The sequence below is a fragment of the Salarias fasciatus genome (genome assembly GCF_902148845.1).
Source record: "Salarias fasciatus chromosome 7 unlocalized genomic scaffold, fSalaFa1.1 super_scaffold_4, whole genome shotgun sequence".
NCBI lineage: Eukaryota > Metazoa > Chordata > Actinopteri > Blenniiformes > Blenniidae > Salarias > Salarias fasciatus.
In genome coordinates this window covers 15525795-15533120 of record NW_021941229.1, presented here as the reverse complement: position 1 = coordinate 15533120, position 7326 = coordinate 15525795, and the positions used below count along the sequence as shown (strand labels likewise).

General features: G+C 44.8%; 1 pseudogene; it reads left to right on the top strand.

The window, feature by feature from the left end:
* Positions 1–1102: 1102 nt before the first annotated feature.
* Positions 1103–6233, top strand: LOC115382459 (S-adenosylmethionine synthase-like; annotated as a pseudogene).
* The last annotated feature ends 1093 nt before the right edge of the window (positions 6234–7326 follow it).

Here is a 7326-nt window from a genome sequence, read left to right as displayed (position 1 = left end):
GCTTCTTTGGTGGTGATGGTGGCATCAGAGTTCATGCGCCACTGTTGACACAGTGAAGTTATGAACCTTTAAACATTAATCTTAAATTGTTTAATCCAGCCTAGGAATGCATGGTGGTGTGCCAGATCCCAGCTGACTCAGGGCTTATGCAGGTTAAAAACTGGACAGGTCCACCAGGATGTCAAACACACATTGATCCATTAGTGTCACATGTATGTTTTTCAAAACTCAGACTCCTTTTTGCTATTAGGGAAAAATACTAAAATACTGTCAAAACACATCTAGGCGACATCTAAGGTTTGAGACCCTTGGTTTAACAGAACTTTACAGTCTGAGTTCAGGTGTGGGTTTCAAGGTAAGGTTCAGGTGTTGCTTTAGGAATCTGTACCAACTTTAGAGGGCCCAGTTATGTTTTAAAGCAGCTGTGTCAAACATATTTTGGTTCCGGGGGTATATACAGCCCAATTTCATCTTGGACCAGTGAAACAGTGCCCTAATAGCTTTGAAATTAAAACTTTAAAGATTTTCTTTGTTGTGATGCAGAGTGGGTTATAGTATATGATGAAGACGTTTACATTTAGGAGGCAGCCATATCTCGGTTGGCAGAGTGGTTGTCTCAATCGGAGGTTCAATCCTCCCATCCGTCCACATATTGAAGTGTCCTTGAGCATGGTACTGAACTGCAAAACTGCTTACAATGAATGAAGGCTTGCATGGCAGCAGCCTTGTTTCGTGTGTGAATGGGTGAATGTGATTAAGAATCAAAGTGCTTTGGGGCCTCTTTTGGGCTGGTTTTGGCCCAAGGCCCTTGACATCCCTGGTTTAAAGTACAGGGATGTTTGAGAAGTAATGTTAGAGTTGTTGTCAAGGATGCTGGTTTTATTAAATATAAAATGGACACAATCCACGCTGTCATCATAGTCCATTACTATATTTCAAAAGGTTTCCAAACGTCCCATCTAACATAACAAAGTTAGAATCCACTCCGAAGAAGACTACGACTTGTAAAAGCTGTTAACATTGTTTGTCTTTGCCCCTCGGGGACATTTTCTCTGGCTTTCAGGAGCGCACGCCCACCAGCACCACGTGGTCTGTGCTCAACAACAACATTGGCTGCGGGGGCGCGCAGAAGGGTCTGGAGAAGTTCTACAGACAAATAAATACAGCGGTCTGGTCGATCCGGCTTCACCCGCTGGTCCTGAACCTGTCTCGGCGGTGGCTTTTTGAACGGAAGACTGAAGTTGCGGGCTGTGATCGTCCTCGTCCTCCTCCTCTTCCTCCTCCGCTCTCCTGCTGCTCCCCCCTGCTGTGTAGTTAGCAGGCATCTGGTCGGCTAAGCTCGCGAGCTAACGGCGTGCGCGCAACTGTACGAGCTAAAAATGAACGGAGAGCTGAACGGTTTCCATAACAACGCTCGCGGCGACGAAGACTGCTTCCTCTTCACGTCGGAGTCGGTGGGAGAGGGACACCCCGGTGAGTTTGATTCTGTCTTCAGCGGAGACCCTCGCGCTCGTCAGTGGTTAGCCTTTAGCATCCCGCTAGCCTCTCAACAAGGTCATGTGGCCGAGTTAGCTCAGCTGTCAGCTGCTCTGTCAAACTTCGCGCCAGCGTCAGGTAATAATCACCAAATGCGGCTGAAATCCCCAGAAGAGCCGCCGTGCAGAACACCACTGAGACGACAGCACAAAACTAACTAAGATGAGATTAGGAAGGAGTTGAATGACTGAATAACGGCAATAAAACGATAAACTATACAGCGACAGGTGCTGAAGTTAGCTTCCAAGTCGTCTGTTAAGGGAAATGTTAAGGGAAAAGCGCGTTTCACCTCTTCATTTGGTCATTTCTGTATTTGAATTGTCGTGTGCGAACCAGATGGTGTCTTTAAATCAGGCTAAACACGTGAAAACCTTTGATCTGTTTGTGGGAGTGTAGACAGGAGCGTTCAGTTACTTTGTATTTGTAACTCATGTGATCAGTATGTTGGACCAGGTTGCAGCTACACAGCTGGACATTGTTTACATGTGTCTAGAAATAATGTATCAAAATGACAACATTTACTGTTTATTAAAAATAAAAAAAAGATAGAGATGTGCATTGTTTCCAGTTGTTGGAGCTTATTGAAGCTTTGATTACTTAAAAAAGAACATCTTAAGGAAAAATTCATCCCCGAAGACAACTTCTTGGTTAATATTTATTGTGGGGATATTAAAGGGAGTGGGGTGTAAATGTTCAGTAAACGAGTAGTACCCAGGTCCCTCACAGATAACACATCACAATTAAAGTTGATTCGTTTCGAGAGTGGTGTAAATGTAATATCACACGTTAGGTTGATTTTTTTTTTTTAATATATTTGTGAGAGGAATTTGATGGATTTCTGGGTACAAATGTTACGACGATGTGCAAGTAAAATAAAATCATGCAAAAATCCACATTTGTCTGATTAAAAAAAAATACAAGTCATGAAAGTGAACTGAACTGAAATGGGGAAAATGTCTTTTCAAAAATGAGCCTTTTCTTTGCTGTCATTTTCCCTTAAGTTTCCCCTTAATAGTCTACCGGAAGCAGAGAGGTTGCTGTCAGAGCGAACATCACGTTACCAGACTGCTGCTGTCTGTCAGTCACACACTGTGATTCACACTCACTGTGTCTGCACGTGAAGGAACAGCAAGAACGACTGTTCTTTTTGTCTCACAGCCCCTATGACCTGCTAAGTGATTTTACAAATTCACTCTTTTGTATTTTGAAATTTACAGGAGAATCACCGAATTTAAAAATGTGGTATCCTTTTAGTAGGCCAGTAGGGGCAGCTCTATTGCCAGAGATAATAGGCTTACCAGTACTCCTAAATATAGTTACAGCAGGAGCTGCTAGTGAAGTATTGGTGTAAACCTAGACTCGGGCATTATATGGCCTGCGGGCTACATGCGGTTGTGGGCCATAAGGCCGTCCCTGACCATTAACAAGGAAATCATGCTGAGAAATACAGAAGCCGATTGACCACCACTGTTTGAAAAACCTAAATCCGCAACCTGTGTGGCTGAAATACAAGCAGAAGCCCTGCAAAACAGTAAAGATTCACTAACTATAGGGCGCTGCTTCAGACATCTTACGAATGCTGCTACACCGGTAAAGCAATATACCTCTAAAACGACTGCAGGGTTTTTGGTTTGTGTTACCCAAACTGTGGAATCAGTGGTGTGGAAACCAGTTGTTATCAATATTAAATTGTGAAACACACACAGGTAGGAGCTTTTTCTTGAAACTAACCTTTCTCAATCAGCTCTGCATTTCAAAAAATTCTTCAGTTGCTTGTTTGCATGTTTGCATGTTTCCTGGAAAAACAAAAACAAAAAAACAAAAAAACTTGATGTTTTTCTACAGATAAGATTTGTGACCAGATCAGTGATGCTGTATTGGATGCACATCTCAGCCAAGACCCTGATGCCAAAGTAGCATGTGGTGAGTTTTTACCTCATAATCCATTTGGATGACTTTCTGTTTCTCTACATGTACATAATTAAAAAATAATGAATAAAAACAACTACATGGGCTTTGATCGAGATATGCAAATCTCTTATCTCACTAGCAAAGGCAATGGTCAGCAGCTTAATTAAACATGATCACTGTGGGTCGTATGCTGAGCTGCACAATTCTTTGCCTGCAGAGACGGTTGCTAAGACGGGGATGATCCTGCTGGCGGGGGAGATCACCTCCAGAGCCAGCATTGACTATCAGAAGATTGTGAGGGACACAATCAAGCATATTGGCTACGACGACTCCTCCAAAGGTACTGCAATGTTTCGAGTTAGGAGTGAGTTCAGGTGAGGATGGCCTTGAGCTGTTTGTTTTTGTACTACTGCGCAGCGATCGGAGGAAACGGGGGCCAGCTGTTGATATGTAGTTGCTAAAGGAAAAAAGCCTTGGTGTGATCGAATGGAAATCAACGATGCAACAGAAGCAAAGTGGAGGTGTTGTTGACCGACGAGCAGCTTTCCCATGGGATGTCCTCAGCTGACTGAGGGAGTGCCTTCAGGGCTTTAACAGTTTGCCAAATACTGTGATTCCCGGCTGATAACACTTTCCCACACATGTCGCACTCACATGACACACGTTTTATTGATTTTTTTTTTTAATTTGTTTTTCCAGCCTGTTCGAGGGTACTCAAAGTGTAACGTCTTGACCAAAATCACAAACAGTTCTAGTTGAATTAATTTATCTGAATTGGTTTTACCCCCCAATGAAGGTTGCTAAATACTTTTGAGAGGCTGCTGCTACCCTACAATATTGTTTTCAAAAAAAAAGTGTGCTAAATATCACTGACTAACTTTTGTGGGTTGTTGTTTTACTCATTTCGTTGCTTCAGAATCAATTGCATCAGTTATAGTACCTAATTTAGAATTGCAGATGCGTGTAATACCTGTTATATATGTTTGTAGAGTAATTATTACAAAATAACCATAATAATTTGCATAAGTAGCTTTCTTTTTAGCATAAATTTCAGTTTACCTTTGCTTCCTTGGAAGAGTTTGTGAAAGTTTTTGCACTGAAGTTTTAAACATTTTGCTTCGACTTCACCTGTGTGTTGCAGGCTTTGACTATAAGGACCTGCAATGTGCTGGTAGCATTGGAGCAGCAGTCCCCCGACATCGCTCAGGGTGTTCATCTGGACCGTAAGGAAGAAGACGTGGGGGCCGGCGATCAGGTCGGACACTGCTGATATTTGATCTGCAGCTGCAGATCCGTGGCCAGAAATGTTGTGATCGTAGCTTCTGGGTTTATCTGGTGATGAATGTGACTTGACAGGGGTCTGATGTTCGGTTACGCCACTGATGAGACTGAGGAGTGCATTGCCCCTCCCATCATCCTTGCTCACAAACTCAATGCCAAGATGGCCGAGCTACGCCGAAATGGAGCACTGCCGTGCTGAGGCCCGATTCCAAAACCAGGTGAGACGGAAAAATGTTTAGGGCGCTAATTGAAGTCGTTAAAGCTACTCTTTCTTGAATGTAATGCAAATATTAACCAATATGTCTTCCACTCAGTCTCCTCTCTGTCTGCTCTGCCCCCAGGTGACTGTTCAGTACAGGCAGGACCGAGGAGCCATGGTGCCGCTGCGCGTCCACACCATTGTGATCCCGTTCAGCACGACGATGCGCGTGTAAGCTTGGACGAGATGCGCACACTGCCTGAAGGAGCAGGTGGTGAAAGCCGTGGTTCCCGGCGGGTACCATTGACGACGACACCATTTACCACCTGCAGCCCAGTGGCCGCTTTGTCAATCGGAGGACCACAGGTGCATTTTTAAGGACGTGACCCCCACCCCGTCTACATGCTTCAGCCAAGTGAAGCGCCTGCGTTGTGTTTTCCCAGGGCGATGCAGGTCTGACCGGGCGTAAGATCATTGTAGATACTTATGGAGGTTGGGGAGCCCACGGCGGTGGAGCTTTCTCTGGGAAGGACTACACAAAGGTAGACCGTTCTGCTGCCTACGCCGCCCGCTGGGTGGCCAAACTCTTGTAAAAGCCGGGGCTTTTGCAAGCGTGTCCTGGTCCAGGTGAGTGTGAAGCATAACAAAGTGTTACAGAGTTTGAAAACTTGTTGACGTGAATATCGGCGGCTCGGCCACTTGTGGACTTAAAGGCGGCTGTCACAGGTTCGCAGAGGAGCAGCGACGGAGGTCAGCTGACACCAAGACTTTCACACTGCAGCTTATCATGTTCTCCCTGGTTTGTTAGAGCAGTTTTCCTGTTGGTAAACCGACTTGTTACCAGTGCAGTGATTGTACTGTGAATAATCTGCAGGCATTTTCCCTCATTTCTTTTCACTGAGGACCATATAGTGTAAATTTTTGTTTTGTAGTTTTTAAGCTGCTCATTGTTTTGGCAGTCGTCATGTTTGTAATCCTTGACTCTTGCCCCAGGTGTCCTACGCCATCGGAGTGGCCCATCCTCTCTCCGTGTCCATCTTCCACTATGGGACTTCCCAGAGGAGCGAGCGGGAGCTGCTGGACATCGTTGGGAAAAACTGGCGACCTCCGCCCGGGGGTTATTGTGAGGTGTGCTGTGACTTGCAGTTCCTTTTCACTTCCACACGCTCCAGGCTGTTGATTTGCGATTTGTGTTCTGTTTCAGGGACCTTGACTTGAAGAAGCCGATCTACCAGCGCACGGCTTCTTACGGGCACTTCGGTCGGGATGTCTTTCCCTGGAGATTCCCAAGAAGCTGAAATACTAAACCCCCACCTTCTCTCTCCTTGTGGGTCACACATATATACACTGCAGACACAATTGTCTTGCCTTCCTTCTCCTCTTTTTTTTTTTTTTTTTTTTCTCCCTACATGGATGACGGCTCCCTGCAGGCATTATACCCCGATAGTATCAATCAAATAGAAACTGCTGTGTTAGTTAGAGCGGCACTGCCAGCTGTTCTTTTCACCTTTTTCACCATGATTAAAAAAAAAGCCACTTCGGTCCTGCCACTGTCACTGAGGATTGAACTAACTTGGTCTCACCAACTCGTCGAGTATTGACAGCTAGAATTTAAAACTGTATTTCATAGCAAAGATTTTCAACAGGACCATATTCATATTTAACAACCGGGATGTAGTCTTGAGTATTTTGCTTGCCTCGGATATGAAGTCCCGTGCAGCTTAGTTGCAAAAAGGAACGTTTGTTTTCGCCCTTTGCTGCGCCCTTTTGAAGGCAGGTAAGGGTTTATATTAATCTAACGCGGTTAGCGGCAGTGTGACGCAGCACCAACGGTCCTCTCTGCTCCCCCCCTTGCACTCTTTCTATATGTGTCGGATGTTTGATAGAAGTAAGGTCAGATGCACAGTTATTTTTGTGTGTGCTGTCCCTTCAGGCCAGTTTTGTTCTGACGTTTTACAGAGAAGTCAGAAGCTGCTAATGATCCTGTGGTTTTGTTGGGCTGTACCATAAAATCTCTCCAGTTTTTTTTTTTTTTTTTTTTTTTTTTAAACTATGTTTATGTCTGTGAATGTCCTAAATTTGATTCTGTTTCCTGATGAAGATAACGGCACAGCACTCCCCCTGTCCCGAGGCTGACTCTGGGTGTAGTTACAGAGAAACCCAGGCCTCCTCATCTCGGGACGGGGGCTGCCTTTATCGCACAGCGACACTGTACTTGAAATATTTAATGTGTGCTTGACTGTTGCGGGATCGTACGAATCCGACTAGCAAAGAGAGACAACCAAAATCAACGTGCCACATGTCTCCGTGTTTAAAAGCCGTCGTTCACTTAAGATGCACTTGTTGACAGATTCAGTGTCAAAGGAGGGGAAATGTGAAGACCAGAGTCACGCACAGCG